Source organism: Ananas comosus, linkage group 19 (genome assembly GCF_001540865.1).
Source record: "Ananas comosus cultivar F153 linkage group 19, ASM154086v1, whole genome shotgun sequence".
Lineage (NCBI taxonomy): Eukaryota > Viridiplantae > Streptophyta > Magnoliopsida > Poales > Bromeliaceae > Ananas > Ananas comosus.
The window spans coordinates 85,424-106,694 of NC_033639.1; the positions used below are offsets into that span (position 1 = coordinate 85,424).

At 38.6% G+C, this 21,271-nt stretch overlaps 1 long non-coding RNA gene across 7 annotated transcripts in view; it reads right to left on the reverse strand.

The window, feature by feature from the left end:
* Positions 392-21,271, reverse strand: part of LOC109724900 — a 28,372-nt gene continuing 7,492 nt past the window's right edge. Inside the window, exons 3-6 of one of the 7 annotated variants that reach the window (XR_002220107.1) lie at positions 9,992-10,084; positions 9,790-9,896; positions 3,136-4,238; positions 392-867 (exon numbers count right to left, since the gene is read on the reverse strand). This is a non-coding gene — a long non-coding RNA (uncharacterized LOC109724900). Of the gene's footprint in view, positions 868-3,129; positions 4,239-9,789; positions 9,897-9,991; positions 10,085-21,271 lie in introns of all 7 variants that reach the window. The other 6 variants (XR_002220112.1, XR_002220108.1, XR_002220111.1 and 3 more) reach the window with 6 other exon arrangements.

Sequence of the window (21,271 nt, forward strand, 5' to 3'; positions counted from 1 at the left end):
TATCGATATCCTGAAAGAGTGCAAGCAAGAAAAAGAGTACTCCCAAAACCTTTTTTTCTAAAAAAAAAGAAAACTAAAACCTGTATACAGAGAAGAAAGCAAACGAGTGCAAGCGAGAAAAAGACGGGAAGCTTTACAAGCTTGCAAGAGAATCAGAGGAAGAGAGAAAGGAGCTGGGGATACAGATAGAAAAGGGCAGCGAAAGTTTGGGTTATAATAACTGTATATTGCGGCTCGATTGGAAAGAAAGCGATCACGGTTCATGCAACCACTAATAGCTTTTATGCAGCCTAGACGAGGAAATTATGATACATTTTGCTATATGGATATCTCTTCACCAGCGAAAGAGCGAAATAATGTACTACCTGTCTCAAGTTATGGCAAATTTCAGTTTTGAAATACAAATGCATAAGGAAATAGCATAAAAAATATTATGAAATAATTGTTGAAAATCAAGCTCAAAAATAAGGTAATCTTCAAATTGCCCCATTGTGGTATAGCTCATTTTCACTTTGCAACGTCATGGTTTAAAAAGTTTCACTTGCCCCCATGTGGTTTAGCTCATATTCACTATTGTCACCTCATGGTTTAAAAAGTTTTACTTTGTTCCTCTGTGGTTTAACACATTTTTCTCAACCAAAGTGGGGCAAAGCGAAACTTTTTAGACTGCGGGATAGCAAAGTAAAAATGAGCTATACCACAAGGGGCAATTTGAAGTTTACCCTTAAAAATATGGAGTTCCTCTAAGTTTGGAAGGAAAAGCGAAGTGTATAACAAGAATAGGAACAACATGATCCTGGATAATTACTTGGCTCTGCAATCAGCACATTCTTTGTTCTCAGGCAATTTGAGAAGCCCATATAATATCTGCAAATAAATGAAGATGCATGAAGCAATGTTTTCCAATTCCAACAATACTCAAAGAATTAGGAAAAAAAATAGTCACAACAGAAAGTCCAAGAGAAATTAAAAGTCGTAATAAGAAACTCCAACTAAAAGAATTATTAATTTTACATATAACTTTTACCTAGATGCAAAGGAAATTAGAAATCAACCTTGGCAATTGGGCGGGATGTGTTGTGAGGAGTGATGCACAAACTTAAATGAGAGACAACAATCTGACTGTTCTTGTTGTTGTTACAGTTCTTTTCTGTAGAATTGTCGCAGTACATGTCAAAGAGTGATATGATAAATGACCTTTCAGTCCGCTACATGCATTGTCATATTTGTCTTTCAACTTCAATTCACTTTCCAGGTTCAACTAAAATTCACTTTCCAGGTTCTCACTGTCACTTATGCTTTATCTTACAGTACTATAACATTAAGGTATCGCTTGTTTGACGAATTAATTTTGTCATAAATTTAGGGAATATGATGGCTTATGACATAAGATCTGTATGTTCATTCCATCTGGGGAATATCTGTTGGTTGGTATATATGACCCTTTTTTTGAGTTTCAAAAAGACTTACAAACCATTTATACATTTTGCGGCCTGTATTGCATAATACCAAATTTAAATAGTTCCTCTTGGTGGGGTTTGGTTTTTATTATAGTGAATGGTGTGAATACAACCATTTTACTAGGGTAGAACATCCCAATTCCCATTTCTATCATTTCCTATTTACAGAATATCAATAATTTCACTTGCTACAACACTAAATGTTAATGCCAACACTAACCAGGCATTTTGGTTTCTTACTTCCATATTGACTGAACAAATAATCTCTCATTTTTAAAAAGAAAAGTTTAATCTCCTTTGTTTGTGACCGTCTTTTGTGCTCAGGTTCGATATTCATCTAGTGGCAACATTCAAGTGACAGCTTCAAAATATGATTCAACCGGCATATAGAATGGAGTCACTGCAATATGTATTAGGATATAATTGGGGCACATGGGTTGGCTGAACCAATGTGCAAGCCTCACAACAACAGATCAGAGGTATAGTCTGTTATTCATGTTCGCGATATCTGTTTGGTTCTAATGTAGTTATTGTTGTGAAATCTTATCCTACGTAATATACTGAAGCTTAGACATAGTAATGCATAATGAGTGGTACACCACATTCTTATTCATTAGTAATTGCTCTATTTCATTGCCAATCTTAATCTTTATTAATCCTATCAGTTGTGTTTTTGGAGAGTTCAGATTTGAGGGTAGAGATGAGCAGGCGTTGCTCATAACTGATCTCTAGTACAATGCAGCTGACTATAGGCAATGGTAAGAGCTAGTTGTAAAAAAAACATACACATGCATTCACAAATTTTTCCATATAAAATGCCTGATTATGTGGTAATATTGCAAGGCTCGGTGAGGTTGTCGCACATGGCCACCATGGACTATTTTATTACTTCTAAAACTAGAAAAAAGGAAACTTCTGCTATACACTTGTCGGAAAGAGTACAAAGACGTTTTGGTTGCCTACCGGTGTGAGGTAATAGACTCACTACATGGTTCTACAAGTCTATATACTACAGTCAATAACATTGTCAGGGCCAAATGGATTTCAGTCTACAATTCTACAGGTCAATGGTCATACAAGCAAATGGATCTATTTGTCCATCTGTTGACACATCTACATGTGATATGTTGGGTGGTCTGCTAGCCTATAGGACTCATGATATATGTGGCCGTGCATCTACTATTTTACAACCAAAAAAACTCCTATAAATATGGACCACTGTGCCTACGGGCACTCCCTCTACAAAAGAAAAAGNTGGTGGGCCGGAAGACAGGTCCAGCTGTCCATAGGCGTCTATGTTTACTAGCATGCGGGTTTACTGATCTATTTGCTTACAGATTTATTATTCCACATGTCCATTGATCTATGGGCCTACTGGTCTGTGGCTCAATTGTTCTACTGGACCAAAAGTCTACATAACTACAAAATACGGGCCCATAAGTCTACCGGTAGATAGGCGCACCGATTGTATTTGCCAATATACTGGTTTGGCGTTTTCCGGTGTACCGGCCTACAGGTCCTTAAGGGTCTACCACTCTATAAGGGTTTATGGTTTTAGAAAATTTAATCATCCACTATAAGCACTGTACGTAGTGCAGTGCAGTCAATAATTTCTAATTAGGAAGGAGTTTAGATGCAAATAAAGAATAAAGAATGAAGAGTGCATTACGGTTACCAAGTAGGAGCTGCAGACGGGTACACAATCTTTGCACAAGCAACTTACCACTCCTCTAATTGCAGTCTTGTGTATTTGACTATAACTTTGTAGTTCTAACACAACCTACACAAAATAAGCAAAGTAAAATGGTGTAATGACTAAAAAAAAAATTTATTAAACATTTAAAGAAGATCCACAAAGATACAAAGACAGTAATAGCAGAATAAGAAACAAAACAAACATTCATAGAGTAGAAATAATTAAAAGTAACAAGAAAAAGAAATGGAGAAAAGAAAAAAATGAAGCAAAAGAAAGGCTGATAGATGAGAGAAAACATATACGACTAAAAAAAAAAGATAAAAGAAAAGGAAGAAAATGTGTGCTGCAAAACTCATAATTGGTTAAATAATGATTTGGTTTGCCCTAAAGAATTGATAGAAAGAACAAAAAAACATACTAAAAAAGAGAAACAAAAAATAAAGATGAAACTACAGATTGGCCTAATTTAAAGCATTAGATGATTAAATGCCTAACAACATGAAGGGAAAAAGAAACGAAAAGAAAATAATAACAAATACGGAATGGTTCCATAAATAAAGTCAGAGAACAATGACCTATCCTACTAATGTAGAATTCCTGCTTGATAGTATGCATAAGACTTCGGTAAGTACCGAAATACTGTAAATTAAGAAAAGAATGTGAGAGACAACAAAAGAAATAACGAAAGAAATATACCGTTTATCAAGAAACAACAAAAGAAATAAAAAAACAAAGAAATAACCCATATCTTCAATATAAGAGCTTTGAAAAACACTTCCGTAGACCAACAACCAAAGGAAAGAAAGCGAAAGAGAAGAGAAGAGAAGAGAAGAGAAGACCCTATAATGCCAATTGTGAGAGACAAGTAACTTGTTACACTTCAAGTGTAAAGTAAGAACCATCTATCAATAATTATATATAGTCCACATGACAAATGAGTTATCACATGTTTTAATCTAAAAAACACTTGTCAACATAAAAGTTAAAATTAAGACAGACAAATTTAATTGTAAGCACGTCATTGGACGATGTTGTAGCATGTTATTCTAGCAGGTTACCCACACCCGCACCCGCACCCGCACCTGCACACGAAGACAACATTAAGGAAGCCACACACACACACACACACACACACACAAAAGTTAAAATTAAGTAGACAAATTTAATTATAAGCACGTCAATGGAAGATGGTATTGGGGCGTAACATTTTTTGCTGTTAAAATATGCAAATATTTAAACATCATTCTCTAACATCCTAAGCTTTTAGATTACAACGGTTGCTTCATATATTTTACATGATATCAGAATAGGAGATTCTGAGTTCGAGTCACCCCAAAATTTTAACATTATTAATTCCCTCCCATTTAATTCAATTCCACGTAATGGGCCTACAAAAAGTTTTGAGCCCAGACGTGAGAGGAAGTGTTAAATATAAAAATATTTAAACATTGTTCTCTAACAGGTTAAGCTATTAGAGTATAACAGTTGTTTCATATATTTTACATGTGCAAATGAATTCGAAGTGGAATTTTCAAAGTTCAGGTACCTATTTGGAAAACATTGTAGCTTCAGATAGTAGAGCCAAAACTTAAATCAACAAAAAATTATTTATGCATGCCACTTGTAATAGGGATGCTTAATTTACAGAACTCAAAATCTTTTTATCGTCTAGCAGAAGAACCCTACAACACCACGAGAATTACAACTGAGACTGTTCATAGTTGGACAATCCTCTAGACCTGAGGGATCTTCTGATCCATAGCTTGTTGTCAACCTAGATAAACTAAGGTGGTTTTGAATAGATTGGTATGTTAAGCTTTATAGGAGTAGGTAATGCAGATCAACTGGCAATTGTGGATTCATGGAAAATCAAATATGGATATAGCCATAGTTATCTGGATAGGAGTGTGCACATAAATCTACTTTACTGTTAGATATAAAATAAACTAACAATACCCAAAAAACATGTTGCAAATGGATCAAAAAGAAAATACAGTTTTAAGGATTCAACACCAAAATTCCAAGTCTAATTTGGTTACTGATATTGCGTTTAGCTTAAGAAAGGTGTCAAAGCTACAGTGTAATCAAGTTGTACATTGATCCATTAATTACAAAATAACCATAATTTGACCAAGAGAATCTAACTTCACTGGCATATCAGAAGGTTATACTTTTGTATCTTCTAAGCAATAAAACTGTGATGTAACAACACAACTCACAATCAGAATGTTTACTATTCTTTCTGTATAGAAACGTTGAATTGCTACTCTTTCTTAGACATTGGTTCCAAGTTCTAACCAGTTTTAGCACAAGAGACCTACCACCAAGCCTCATCTTGCATATCAGAAGAGCAAACCAAAAATTGCACCAGCAAAAAAAAAAAAAAGTTATCCAATTCCTTTGAACTTAACTTACTTTTTCTGCCATGGAACAAGAAAATACAATTAACGACACAACCAGCTAATAATAATAACTTATTGGGCCCAAATCACCGACCCAAAATGCTTAAACGCAGTCATTATTATTAGGATGCGAGGCCTCATATTTTTCAAATCAAAACACCTTTCTCATCCGATGTGGAACTATTGGGACGTTACAGTACAAACACCACCATTCATAGTTAAAATATTCTTCTCGGAGACATCAAACTCACGCTGGTGTTAGATTATAAATTGACGTGGCACTAAGTAGGATATAAGACTTTCAGAGCCCAAAAGTTTTTGAATTTTAAAAGGTCAGCCCTTTTAACTATTCAAAATATTTCATGGTACAAGCTTCGCATAAATGAATTTGCTTTATAAAGATATAAGAAACAGAATCAAGAATCTAAAACTACAGAAAAATTGCAGAACTTATAACTAGACTTTATAAGCTCTTAACTCACTGGAAAGAGGCTACAATTCTACCTTATTATCCTGAGCTCAAATCAGAAGACTATACCTAAGTTCCTAACTGCTTTGGCAGTTGCTTACGTCCTCCGAATTGCAGATAGACAGTATGAATTTGCTTTCTGAAACCAGTTTCAACAGATACTGGTAGATATAACTTTTGGGAGTCAACTCATATCAAATAAACAGAGCAGATATGATTAAAGAACAGAAAGTATTAGTGGTGTCATATAAGAAACTCTACCTCAAGCTTCTCAGGTAACATATAGATAGAGTAATCAAATTAGTAATCAAGTTACGAATTCTCTCCAAGACGAAGCATATTTGAGAATAGCTAATTGAGCAAGTTAACCAACACCTCAAACACAGCTAATTTCATTATTCAAGACCGCAAAGTGAGATACTTTGACTTTCACTTGCTGCCACCTCAATGTACAAGTTACTAGGCATCTCATACGCTGCCACTTGCTACCAGCCAAACAACTCGCATACTCTGACAATGGAAATAAAAATCTCAAGTACTCCTGGGTACTAGTATTCCATTCATTGATGAATTTTGACAAAAGAACATATATTTTGAGTTACTCTCCTCCAAACAAGAATGGAGGTAAACGATATGGCATAAACAAATATAAAATGGCCAAACAATTTAATCAACCATAGGTTAGTAACTGCAATGCCCCTTAGAAGATACTAGTAATGTACCTGCGCTTTGCAGCAAGTGCGATTTTCAAGTTCACAATTATTATATTATACGTTATGTAAAGTCACTTAATAGAGTCAAATAATAAGTACGAGGGTGTCACCCTAAACCCTAAACTCTATCATCAAAAACAACTTATGAGTATGAGGGTGATCGTACTCATAAGAGTATAGTAGCCGGACTCTATATATATATATATATATATATATATATTTATGTATTCAAATTCCAAGCTCATGATCCATTACATCTTGATAGTTTTTGTACCTCTGGATTGCTTTTTGATCACATGAGTATGATGAATGTAGGTTTTAAGTATTCTTATAAATTATGTTTTGACGCTTGATGTATTTGGATTAAAATTTACATTTTTATGAAATTGGAATAATTTTGAAGCATCTTGTGTGAAGATACAATGTTTAAGTACTTAAAATTTTAACATTGGTTGTGGAGCTTGGAATTTGATAGTAAACAGTTTGAGTTGTCAAGTATGGATTAGAACTTGTTATTGCGGGTCTTAGTAGTGCATTGATCGGTTTTCTTATCTTATTAATCGTTGCATTTCTTGTTTTTTTATTTTAGTTTTGGTTGCCTTTTTTTTTTTTTGTTACAACATTAATTAGTATTTTAAGCGCAATGACGGCTTAACTTGTTTTAATTCACAATTAATTTTATTTTAGTTGCCATTTTTGACTTAATATACTATGTATTAAGATATAAGTACATATCTCACTTAGTTATCTACTATAGTTGTTATATCTTACTTGTGCCTATGTTAGCCCAAAATAAAGCTCAATCATTACAAATTGGCACTTTCCATCCTAAAAAGACATGCAAATCTAAGATCTTTAGTATATCTAGAATATAAGTACTTAAGCCACAATCATCTTTTAAAGCTCCCAGATTAAAATGAACACGTATAATTACTCTATTACAATAATAACTGCAAATCAAACTAGAGAGGCAAAAAACAATAATAAGGAAATAAGGTGGAGGCAAAATTGATTTATTGTATCTAATTAGTACTTCAAATAAAGTGCTAGTGCTCTAAAGTCTTAACCTAAACATAGTTAGCTAACAGCTTCACATTAATAAAACATACAAGACTGGCACCTTGTGAAAACTGTATTACTAACAACTAAAACAATTTTTAATAAAGTGTTATGTCAATTTAAAAGTCTTGCCACAAAATAACCTTGCATTTCTTCTATACAACTTTCTAGTTTATTCATAATGTTAATATGCTAATGAAACACCACTCAAAACTATGTATGAAACCCCTATGGCGTTACAACATAAACATATTGTGCATAATTTACTGCAAACATGTATTCTAATAGGTCAATAAAGGGGTCGGTGGATAGCTACATAGGACTAGCTTGGAGTTCTATAACCTAGCATTTTATGTCATTAATTTACAGAATCATATCTTTAAGTGTATCGTAGCAACAAAAAGTATTGTAGCTTCATATTCTAATAAAAATATCATAATCTATCGGTCAACATACTTTTCATTCCTAGTAAGAAGTTTCCTTGTAGTAGCGAAACAAATTTTAAAGGAAATGGAATCCTCTGGTAGAACCATAACTAGAAATATGAACAGTCTTGGAACCAACATAGTAATTGGTGGTACTCTTCCATGAATAGCATTCATGTCATAGACATAAATGATCAAACTTCATAATTTCTGTTACTGAGGCTACATATCTGCTATATGGTATAAAAAGAGTTAAAAGTGGCACATGTAGACAAAAATAAATACAGTTGGACCCTGAAACTATAATAGGGAACGCCACGTAAACTAACATACAATAAACTCAAAAGCAACAACAAGAACTAGACCTTTTAACCCCAACTAGGGGTGGCAATCCAGCTCGCTGTTCGCGAGCCAGCTCATGTTCGGCTCGAAATGAGCTCGAGATTGAATCACTCGTTAAGTAAACGAGTCGAACACGAGCTGAATTTTTCAACTCGTTTAATAAACAAGCCGAACACGAGCTGAGGTCAGCTTGCTCTTGCCCGGCTCACTAATAACTCGAATACATATATTTTATATTTATATAATTTATATAATTTATATTTATATATATAAATTAATTTTTATATATATATATATATATATAATATAAATTTTATTATTGATTTTTAGTCCAATCTAAATACAAAGCCCAACTCAATTATAAAAAGACTCATTATATGTAATGTTTCAACAATTACATCACAATTTAATGAGTAAGATCTAAAAAAATTATTTCTATATATATCCTTTAATGTTCGTGAGCCAGCTCGTATTCGGCTCATTAATAAACGAGCCAAACGCGAGCTAAATTTTTCAGCTCGATACTTTAACGAGCCAGCTCACGTTTAGCTCTACACGAGCCAAACACGAGCCGGCCCTAGCTCGCTCATGTTCAGCTCACTGACACCCCTAACCCCAACTATAGCCATAGCATAATAATCAGTTGTAGCAATTATGCTGCCCTTAGCTTATTCCAGACTACAGAAGATGTCTGACGCAAGATGCTAGCTGCTTGCAAAGACATTTTTGGAGATAAACAAGTTTGGATGCATGTTTTTTCATCTTCATAACACCTTTTTACTTGCTCAATTGTAACTGACTAGATCTTGTATGGATGCTAGAATTCCAATTCATGAACAGTTTCAGGATTAATCAACCAAAAGAAAATACAAATAAACATAGTGAAAGTGACATTATCTCTATCCAAGAGAAAGTTGCGACCCACTTTGACCTATGTTACCCTCTTTAGATCAAGGACCAGCTTAAATACATATTCAAACACCAAACATACCATTATTGCGGAAATCACATAAATATTCTACAACACCATTACAGATCTGCAACTGCTCTTGCATATTTCAACTTTTGTTTTATATAGTTTTCACGAGGAAATGGGGTATGAACACTAATCAACTTGACTTCTTGACATTTTTTTTCATATTTTCTTCGGTTTGTACAGATAAGAGAGCATAATAGAAGAATGTGAGATACAACAACGAACAAAGAAAAAAGAGGGATATCACCTCTCGCTGAGGGAGATCCTTTGGGAGAAAGCTTCCAATAGTCTTCCCAACACCTCACAAGTGGAGAAGTGAATGAGCCGCTTGTTGTTTTCAGAGCAATACTTAACCTGCATTGTTATGCCCCGGCAAAAGGCCAGTGGGAAATAAGGGAGACAGTAGGCAGAGATCTGGATCGGATCTGTATGAATCACACAATACTTACCACCGGAGGGGCATTGAAGAAATTGCTGTATATGGTATCCAGTAGGTGGGTATTGTATTCTGCAGGGGTACAAATGGCCGCCAGGTTGATCGTCTGTGTTACAAAATGAGAGAGGTTAGGAATGGGAACGGATGATTCCTTTCTGCTAAACCCTAAGGAATCCATCGAGACAACGCTATAGATACTAGGAACGAAGAAGAAGGAGAAGGCAAGAGAAGCCAGAAAGACCGCAGGAGGGAAGAAACAAGTTACAGGTGAGGAAGCAAATAAAAAGATGGCATCCAAGGGGAGAAGCGGATCTGCAGAAAGGGAGGCCAATGGGAGCTGCAGGGGAGGGACCTGTTAGCGGGGGAGCAAATGTGTGTGTGTGTGTAAGTGTGTGTGTGTGTATGTAACAACCCTGAAGAATAAATAGTAGAAGTAGTAGCAGTTAGCATGGGAGAGTAGTAAAAATGTCAACTTTACAAAGTAGAGCAGAGAAGTGACAGAAGGAGGTTGGTGAGGAGTGAGCTCGGCGGAGCGATCCGGCGGGAAGGCGTTCGGGCGGAACTCCGGCGGGAAGGCACCTTCGAAGGGGCTCAGGCGAGCTCGACGGAGCTAGGGCATCCTCAGAGCTCGGAGAGAGCGACGGGAGGTCCGACGGAATCCATGTAGTTGGGGCGCAGGAGAGAGCTGACGGATCGGGCGGTCGGATTACCGGATCGGGCGTAAAACACGGACCCAAGCCCCGCCGGGTTGCAGATAGTGCAGAGAAGGGCGGACCCGAGTCCGTTTGCCCGCCTCCCAGGCGGTTTGGACCAAACAAGCCCACCCGAGGCCCACAAGGCATTCAGATTCAACCCATCAGGCCTCATTCCCATTTTTGACAAATTGCTGTTAAGTCCTCTTAGGATAGTTTAATTTCAATTCAGTACAAGTTGTTGAGTCACTATATATACCAGAATGTAATTGCAACAACACATCAATAAAAATGAATTAGTCTATTTCTCCCCCAAAAGTTCTTCTCCAAACCCTTCTTCTTCTCTATCCCTTATCTCTATCCCAACTCTTTTCCCTAACCCTCACCTCTCAATTCTCATCTCTGTCTATCTCTCTACCTCTATTTCTCTTCTCTCTATCTCAATCCCAATTTCTATCTCTATTTCCTTACCTCTCTAGCCTCGGTTACCGATTACGTTACCTCGGATCCGCGACCGGAAGCACCAAGAACCTGATCCGAGCCATAAGGGATATTACAATTGGTATCAGAGCGGCACTGTCCCAGGGCCGTGGGCAGCGGGAATTCAACAGGAGCAAGAACGTTGGAGTTTCAGCACCTATGAGGAATTACTTCGAACAGTGGAGGCGCAACAGGTAACATCAACCAACTAGCATAATTAAGCAACAGAAGGCTCACACGAGGGTGTACCGAGGTAGTAGCAAGGACTAGTGCTGGTTCTATTGCAATTAGAACAGCACCAGGCCTCAGACAAGCATCATTGGCACCTCGGCCGAATTACTGTAGCAGGTGTTAATTTCAGACCAAACAAGAGTGAAGCAATCACAGTAGCGTCGAGGGGCAACAATTGGAAAAAAGAGTTCAAATTCGAAACCAAGAGAAGTGAGATCCCAGGGATCGGTGCTGCGATAGTCGCTTGATTCCGATTCTTAGAATTGTAGAGTCAGTTGCGACATAGCTACCTGCGCTGCGAGAATCGACTTCGGCTGGATCTCGACAAAAGGAGCCGTAGCGGAATCACACTGATTCTGAGTTTCGCACAGTTCTAGCAGAGCTAATTTCTGCTTGATTGTGAAGCTCCCACCTGGTTCCTGCGAACAATTCTCAAGCAGGTAGATCCCACATTGTATAGCTTAGCAAAATTGGTTCGGCATGAGGCAACGAATTTAAATTCACTAGTAGCTGGTACCAAGGCAAGAGAAGAATTAGTTGCTGTCCAGGGATAGAAGGCAAAATGGCTAATGGAACAAGGTTGCGGCAACAAACCACTAGCTATAATCAAAGCTTTGAAGAAGCATTACAAAGTGCTCGGGTTGTTAATCAAAAGTTAGATGTCTTAGTTGAAGCACTACAAAAGGAAGAGGCAAGGAGGCACGAAATCATGATGCAGGAGAATGCCCGCAGACATGAACAACTCCTAGAGTTGATTAGGAGCCGATTTGTGCATGCTAGAGAAGAAGAGATAACAGTGCAAGTTCCGACAGAGAAGAATCATCGGCAACAGTACATGCCATACATGGAGTTAAGTTTCCCAGATTTTAACGGAACAGATCCAAAAGGATGGTTACGAAATTGCGAGCAGTATTTTGACCGATACCAAGTTCCTGAGCAACAATGGATAGGCATAGCGTCCATGCACATAGAGGGTGATGCACAGTTTTGGAAGCAAGCATATTTCTTTAACCGACCAAGGGTGAATTGGAGCGAGTTCTCCGATGCAATTTGTAAAAGATTTACAGCGGCGAAAGAGGGGTACCCAATCCGAGAATTTAGTACTTGCGAGCAAACCAATTCTATAGAGAGCTGCCAAAAGAATTGTGAAGCCGCAAAAAGATCTGAAATTATGGTGCAGGAGGATGATCACATACAGGAAGCTGGAAGTGCAGGGTCGGAGCAAGAGTGTGGTGATTATCTACAGTTGGAGATCAATAGAAAGCCAGAGATAGCATGGAGCGAGCGTGCTAGCAAGCCAGAAGAGCTACTGAAGCTGCTCGCAGCACAGCCATCTCTACTCAAGCCTGCCCACAATGCCCCAAATGCATACACTACTTCAGCTGAAACTGGAAGTACCATAAAAGCTGTTGCCAATACAACTCACAATTCCGAAGAGAGTCTTAATCTTAATCTTGTAGAAGGGGCTGCACCAAGTGAGCAAACAAAGATGCAAGGGCGGTGCGATGAATACGGAGAGGAGTACATCACGGGGAAGCAATGCAAGAATAGCTCCCTGCATGTGTTACAAGCCCAGAAAAAGGTTGAGATGGGTGCTGAATCTGAGACAGCAAAAGAAGAAGAAGGTGAGCCACAACAAGTAGAAGGAGGAAATGTCTACGAGGCTAGGAGTATCAAGGAGTCAGGTAACCAAACCCAATTAATTTTGAATGATGATCGAAACCTGCATAGCCTCATTGACTTCGGGATTGCAAAAGCTACCAGAGTTGAGTTTACTACGGTTGCACCCTTGATAGTGATAGCAGACCCTGAGCACAAGGTGCTAAGCGAAAATTCTTGCCCTCAGTTTGCAAGAAAGGAGCCAGGACACAAATTCTTTGCTGATTCGAGAGAATTGAGGCTCGAAAATTCTGACATAGTGCTTAGAATTGATTGGATGAAGGAATATAGGCAAGTGCCTTTTGATCCAGGACCTAACAAGGTGACCACTCGTGGCATTGAAGAAAGATTTTCGCAAAGGCTTGTCACCCCAATCAAGCTACCAATGATAATCAAGCAGGGAGTACAAGTAATAGAAGCTCGGCACTATCGGATTAGATCTGGAGCAATAATGGAGGAATTACATGCTTGCATACAAAAGCCACTTAGAGAAGTTAAAGATTCTACTCAAGAGAAAGAATTTGTCGCAGTTCTGTTGGGAGTGAACAAGAAATGCTTTGAGATACAACAAATCAGTGATCAACAAGAGGTGGAATTTGCAACAATGCTAAGGCAGCAAGAGAGATCACAAGACTTGCAGGTACAAGTGCTAAGTCAAATTCTTGGTCCGACAGGAGTTTGCCTTAGGTCAACCCTTGTTAGTTGGTATAAGAGGGGGGTAGCACCAATTATTAAAATGCCTCACCCTAGCTCACTGTCATTGGCTTATGAGCAAGCCAAGCTGAAAGAATCTAATAGAGAATTGGGTTATTTCCCTACAATCTATACCTCAATCCCTTCTGAGAATGCTAGAGTGAACTTGATTGTAAGTTGGTGCAAGCAAAGTGATCAGGTCAAGTGCAATCTTAAGGAGCAACCGAATACAAATTGGTGTCAGGGAATGAAGCACTATATTGATAAAAGAAGAAGTGAGGGAGTTCTTGAAGGAGAAGAACAAATATACCCAGAATTATTACCCTACAAGCATTCCAGCAAGACTATGGAGAAAATTCCAGAGCTCCCATTTTGCCAGTATACACTTTGCCACATCTCAGAGCAAACAAGTCGGGCGGCACGCCGGTTGCGACTGCCTGAAGGTCCCACGGGTAAGCCCCGCCCCAGCAGGAGCCGCCGTCCATGCTGCCAACCTGAGGTGTTAGGCGAGTGTGGACACAGTTGGAAACGCCTCACACCGGCGCAAAGGGGGGGCAAGAAAACAGAACAGCTATTAGAATATGGCTTAAAATAAGCAATTTTGAAGAAGAAGAATGTGCCGCGAGGGAAGCAAATGGGAGCCCCAAACCAGTTCAACAAGTTCCATCCTTGAGGACAAGGATGATTTTAAGGGGAGGGGATTGTAACAACCCTGAAGAATAAATAGTAGAAGTAGTAGCAGTTAGCATGGGAGAGTAGTAAAAATGTCAACTTTACAAAGTAGAGCAGAGAAGTGACAGCAGGAGGTTGGTGAGGAGTGAGCTCGGTGGAGCGATCCGGCGGGAAGGCGTTCGGGCGGAACTCCGGCGGGAAGGCACCTTCGAAGGGGCTCAGGCGAGCTCGACGGAGCTAGGGCATCCTCAGAGCTCGGAGAGAGTGGCGGGAGGTATGACGGAATCCATGTAGTTGGGGCGCAGGAGAGAGCTGGCGGATCGGGCGGTCGGATTACCGGATCGGGCGTAAAACACGGACCCAAGCCCCGCCGGGTTGCAGATAGTGCAAAGAAGGGCGGACCCGAGTCCGTTTGCCCGCCTCCCAGGCGGTTTGGACCAAAAAAGCCCACCCGAGGCCCACAAGGCAATCGGATTCAACCCATCAGGCCTCATTCCCATTTTTGACAAATTGCTGTTAAGTCCTCTTAGGATAGTTTAATTTTAATTCAGTACAAGTTGTTGAGTCACTATATATACCAGAATGTAATTGCAACAACACATCAATGAAAATGAATTAGTCTTTTTCTCCCCCAAAAGTTCTTCTCCAAACCCTTCTTCTTCTCTATCCCTTATCTCTATCCCAACTCTTTTCCCTAACCCTCACCTCTCAATCCTCATCTGTCTATCTCTCTACCTCTAATTCTCTTCTCTCTATCTCAATCCCAATTTCTATCTCTATTTCCTTACCTCTCTAGCCTCGGTTACCGATTACGTTACCTCGGATCAGCGACCGGAAGCACCAAGAACCTGATCCGAGCCATAAGGGATATTACAGTGTGAGAGAGAGAGAGAGAGGGGGGGGCTCAACAGATCCGACATCTTGATGAGGACCTCGAGTCGGGAGCCGTTCTTGATGTTGAGTCGATGGAACTGGATCCAGCCGTGCTCCGGCGGGGGCTCGAGGAGGTGCTTAATCTTGTCGCTTTAGATGTCCGGAGAAAGGGGGGAGAAGCGGATCTGCAGAAAGGGGGGCCAATGAGAGCTGCAAGGAGGGACCTGTCAGAGGGAGAGCAAATGAGAGAGAGAGAGAGAGAGAGAGAGAGGGGGGGAAGGCGAGATCACCAGATCCGACATCTTGATGGGGCCCTCGAGTCGGGAGCTGTTATTGATGTTGAGTCGGTGGAACTGGATCCGGCCGTGCTCCGGCGGGGGCTCGAGGGGTGCTTGATCTTGTCGCTCTAGACGTCGACGGCGAGCACCAGAAGGCGGGAGACGAGGGAGGTGAGGTGGGTGACAGCGTCCTCTTTGGACATGGAGTCGTCGACTGAGGCCACCTACGCGCCGGAAAGGACGGCTGAGACCTCCTCGGCGCACCGCTGGTTTGCCCTGATCGTCCTCCTCGTACGAACTGGTGCTGCAGGTTAAGCGACTCCGCAACATCGTCGCCGTAGTCGGGACCGCCGTTGCCCCTTGGGACTCGAACGGCGCGCGGCGGAAAGGAGGATGCGCGTCAGGCAGTGGATGGGCATGGCTGACCGATGGATCATTAAACACAAGGCTGAGGGAGTTGGCTGACCGACATTTTGGGGCTGCGATTACGATTTGTCCTCCCGCCCTTTGCGCTCCTCCGACTTATGGGCCTAATTTTGCAAGTCTCAAAAACACGGTAAAGTTCAAGCCACCCAAAATCTCAATTCGTATCGGGCTGCTTTTAGGCCTTTCGTTTTAAAATAACAAAACCTTAAGCACGGTCTAACTAATTTGGGCTTATCTTCATCTCACGACCTGCATATCTATCTTATAGACTTTAGGGCCTTTTGTCCAAAAAAATACCCGAAGCCCGGTCGTACTAATTTTAGCCTGTTTTGGAGAACTCAAAGGGGTACGTACCCCCAGGATAATGCTTAAGCACGACTGCACCGCCCAACCTGCTGCATCTATACAAAAACAAATTTTCTTTTTATGGATGCACCGTAATTGATATTTAAATGGTTTATAAATTAAATAATTTATAGGACAAGGGGCAAGAAAATAGAGTGAGCCAAAACATAAATAAATAAGTTTAACATTTTTGGAAAATTCACTTTGTTCTTAACATCCATATGCTCTTAAAATATAGTTTTCAATAATATAAAGAAAAGTTGGTTTGACATTAACTAATCAGCTCAAGCGTGCCTTAACTACAATTGTGGTCTAGCCTTGCCTAAAGATAGAAAGAGAAAGCACTGTCAAGGTCAAATTATATTATTGGGTTTATTAATAATAATTATTAATAATATGCAATAAAGTAACTAAACATAAAATTATCATACTCCACACAACAAGTACAAAAAATGATTTTGCTAACATGTAATATGGAATACAACGACTATATTATTGTGCATTAAACTACAATTCCACCTTTTCTCTTTCTTTTGTCTCTGGACAAGTTACCAAAAAATTTTGTCATTTTGGACTTGCTTTGGACATAGTCATGATTTCATATTGGATTTAAACATATCAACTATATTCATTCGCATTTGATCCACATCTATAGGCTTGTATACTACAAAGCAATTTGACTTAGATGATGAGGTACGAAAATTATATGAACAAAACGCGAGGTATAATCTGTAAGTACCGACTAGTAATGTAATTGGGCACCTGTGAGAACTTTGAATATTCAAAAAAGCCCTTCGTTGGCTGGGGGCGTATGCTTATGTGGGCACTAAGTTGACATACTAAGTTGGCATTTCATGAGCCTATGAACCCATTATAAAATGGCAGGTCGTCAGTCAAATATTGCTGTTCATATTTGGACCAGGTTTGTTCATGGCCTATCTATCTATCATAATAAAGAATTTTAGACAACTTTCAGGACCAAAGTTGTGTCTAGAATCATGCTGCGGCTCAACCCATTATGTTGACTTTACATTTGAATAAGGCTTGGCCTCGGAGCTTACTCATAAATCTTTTCATAGGCCTCCAGGCCACATCCGGTCAACACAATTTGGGCTCATGGCCTGTCAATCCTTCAGTATGGGCCTACGGGCAATCGGTGCTTGTAGGCGCCACATCTTCACAGTCACACTGCATCTAAAACATTGTATTTGGACCGGGCTTTAGCTCATAATCCTACAATTTTCCATTTTTAGGCCTGTAGGCCACCAGTCAAACACACAAAGCCCGGCCAAACTAAGTTGGCGTAATTTTGGAAAATCAAAAACGTGTTATGTTTATCTTATGGAAATCTTTTTTCCAAAAGCATTCTGAAGCGATTGGAAGGGAAAAAAACAGCTGACTGAATAAACAAAAACAAAATATATCCTTGCATCTGTAAACCAAAAACAAACAAAATTGAATGACACTTCTTTCTATTAGAAAGAGATGTTGTCATGATCCATGAACCAATTAGGCCCAACTATCAATTTTAGTGAAAACTTTTCTTTTGTCAATATGAATATGTGTAATGACCCATGTTACGTGTACAAAAAAAAAAAAAACAAAACAAAACAAAACAAAATGTACATCTTACATCTTTGAATGCAGAGATTTAAACAATTTTATTTAATTTTTAATGTACATAAAAAGTTTAATAAGATTAGTGTGAAATATTGGCTCTTCGATGAAAGGGTGTGAGATCTATGCCTATTTTCTAGGCATGAGATAGTAATATAAATTTAAATTGAAAGATGCCAATTAATTTTAAACTTATTTATGAATTTTTATACGCATTGTTGTTTATTTGCCATGTGTAATTTTTCTAAATGATTTTTCTATATCGTAGACGAGACCAGTAGTAAAGAGCATAGGCTAATTATTTGGGTATTTTGAGGTGAGTTTAATGACATGATATGGAAGCTCATTTAGATGAAAATCAAACAAATTGAGCCAATTAATTGATGCATTAATTTGCTACCATACAGTACACTCTCAAATTTTATTTTTATAATTGACACATATTTAACTATCGATTTAGTTTTCACTTAAGCAACTTTAGTAGATTAAATTTATTGATAATTTTATCAAATATAATAATTTGAATTATTTTTTAGCAAATTGAAATATTAGTCAATAGCTAATAGATGTAGATATTGAATTTAACAAAATTCTTACCTTAACTAGTAAAATGTAAATAAAAAATTTCAAATTTAAGAGGGTGTCAAAACAAAGGAGTCCTCTTAACTAATGGTCTACAGCTGAAGTTGTATGAGTATATTTTCTAAAATAGATTTATGAAAGAAAGAATACCAAGCCTTCAGATTAGGGGTGTCAACAAGCTCGTTTAATAAATGAGCCAAACATGAGCTGACTCGTTAAAGTATCGAGCCAAAAAATTCAGTTCGTGTTTGGCTCATTAATAAATGAGCTGAACACGAGCCGGCGAACGAATAATAAATTAAAAGCATTATATTGGATATATATAAAAAATAAATTTATAAAATCCTACTCGTTAGATTTTGATTTAATGGATAAAACTTTACATATAAATGAGTCTTTTTATAATTGAGCTTGTATATATATAATTATTTATTTATATATATAAATATATATTAAATAAATATAAAATATATGTATTCGAGCTGTTATCGAGATAAATACGAGCGAGCTGACCCTGACTCGTGTTCGGCTCGTTTATTAAACAAGTTGAAAAATTCAGCTCGTGTTCGGCTCGTTTACTAAACAAGTGATTCGATCTCGAGCTCATTTCAAGCCGAATATGAGCTGGCTCACGAACGGCGAGCTAGATTGTCACCCCTGCTTCAGACACAACCTACCTAAATCTAGATTAGCCCATTTGAGGCCGACGCTGTCTGACCCTACTCGTATGTGGGGCCTCAAATATTGACAGAGATTCGGGCTTGCAGAGGCCTAATACGACTGAATTGGTCCTGAGAATCAGGCCCCGGACCTTTGGTGGTCTATGGGCGGACGAGAAAATCGGATTTGAATTGCCAAGCACCCCTAAACGAGAAAGTTAAAGCAGGGTAAGCCCATCTCGCATTCACAGCGCCCACCTCGAAATTAATCACGCGTGGGTCGTCGATGAGCTCACCTGGCTCTAGGTTCTTTGCGTTTTTTTTTTTTTTTCCCTTTTTTCCTTTTTCTTGTTTTGTCGTTATTTAAAATTTCTATATGGAAAGAAAAAGTTGAAATAAACAGAGGCCCCTCTAAAACTGTCAAATCTTTAGGAGAAATCAATGAAACAACATCAATTCAAATCCTGAATATTCAAATTGATAGAGATATACCAAATATATGAGCATTTATATTAAATTGAATAACTATAATTATTTTTTAATAATCAAAACAAAGCAAGTTAACAACTAATAGCTAACAGAGTTATGTAAAGTAGCATGGCTAAGTTTCGCACAGAGCCCAATTGTTAACAATTAGGCCCGTCCTAAAAAACCCCCACTGAAAAGTTTCGGGCCATATTGACGCAAACGGGTCTAATTTCACTAAACGGGCAACTCACCAAGGCCGCAGTCACTTGGGCCTGGGAACGGCCGAGGCATCTACTCTTTTCCCCTTCCGATCGCCCGATTATAGAGCGAACACACTTTCTTTCCTCCCCGACAAGAAACCCTGGAGCGAGCCTCGAGCCCGCCATCAACTGAGGAAACCCTAGAGTAGGTGTGGCAATCCAGCTCGCTGTTCGCGAGCCAGCTCGTGTTCGGCTCGAAATGAGCTCGAGATCGAATCGCTCGTTTAGTAAACGAGCTGAACACGAGCCGGAATTTTTCGGCTCGTTTATTAAACGAGTCGAGCACGAGCTGGGGTTAGATCGCTGGTGTTCGGCTCGATAACAGCTCGAATACATATATTTTATATTTATATAATTTATTTAATTTATATTTATATATAAATAAATAATTATATTTATAATATATATTTTAATTATTTAATTTTTAGCAAAATAAAAATATAAAGGTGAGCTCAATTATAAAAAAACTCATTTATATGTAAAGTTTCAACTATCAGATCAAAGTCTAATGGATAAGATTTTACAAATTTATTTTTTATATATATTCAATCTAATCCTTTTAACTTATTGTTCGTTGGCTAGCTCGTGAGCTAGCTCGTGTCCGGCTCGTTTATTAACAAGCCGAACACGAGCTGAATAAAATTATATATATATAAAAAAAATCAAAGAGGGAGACCTCTCTCTCTCTCTCTCTCACTCAGGCAGTCCACGAGGTGAAGCTCACTCGTGGACCGCGCACAAAAAGTCCAATGAACTCCGCCATTTTTTACTGTAGCTTTTTATTTTTCGCTTTTGCGGAGCGGAAAACGAAAACTCCAAATTTTTACGGAATCCATAAAAAAAACTTTCGGAGAAAATTTTTTTACAGAGAACCAAACATCAGAAAAATATTTTTCAACTGAAAATTAATTTTCAGACTCTGTTACAGCAAACCAAACACCCCCTTAATAATAATGGCAGGATTTTTTTTTGAGAGAGAGGTGCTACCCGCTTCGTTTATTTCATTTAGAAATACTTAGCTAAAAATGTGAATCAACTAGGATTCGAGCTTAGAATCTCGAATACTACCACCAAATCCTTTGCCACTTGCTCTAGGGACGGTCGGTGTAATAATGGCAAGGTTGGTTTTGTTCTTCTTTATTTCCTTTTCGTATTATAGACACTGTATTGCAGACAGTTTGTAACAAGGCATCCTAATGGAGATGAAAAGCAAGCATGCATCAAAATAGGATAGTTGAATCACAATTTGAGTCGAGGTTGTTATTATTATTATTGCACTGTTACGGATCTAGTAGCTCAGGGGAATTTTAGGCGCACATCTAGTAGTTTAGAGGTAATCCTATCTTAGGCAACAAATA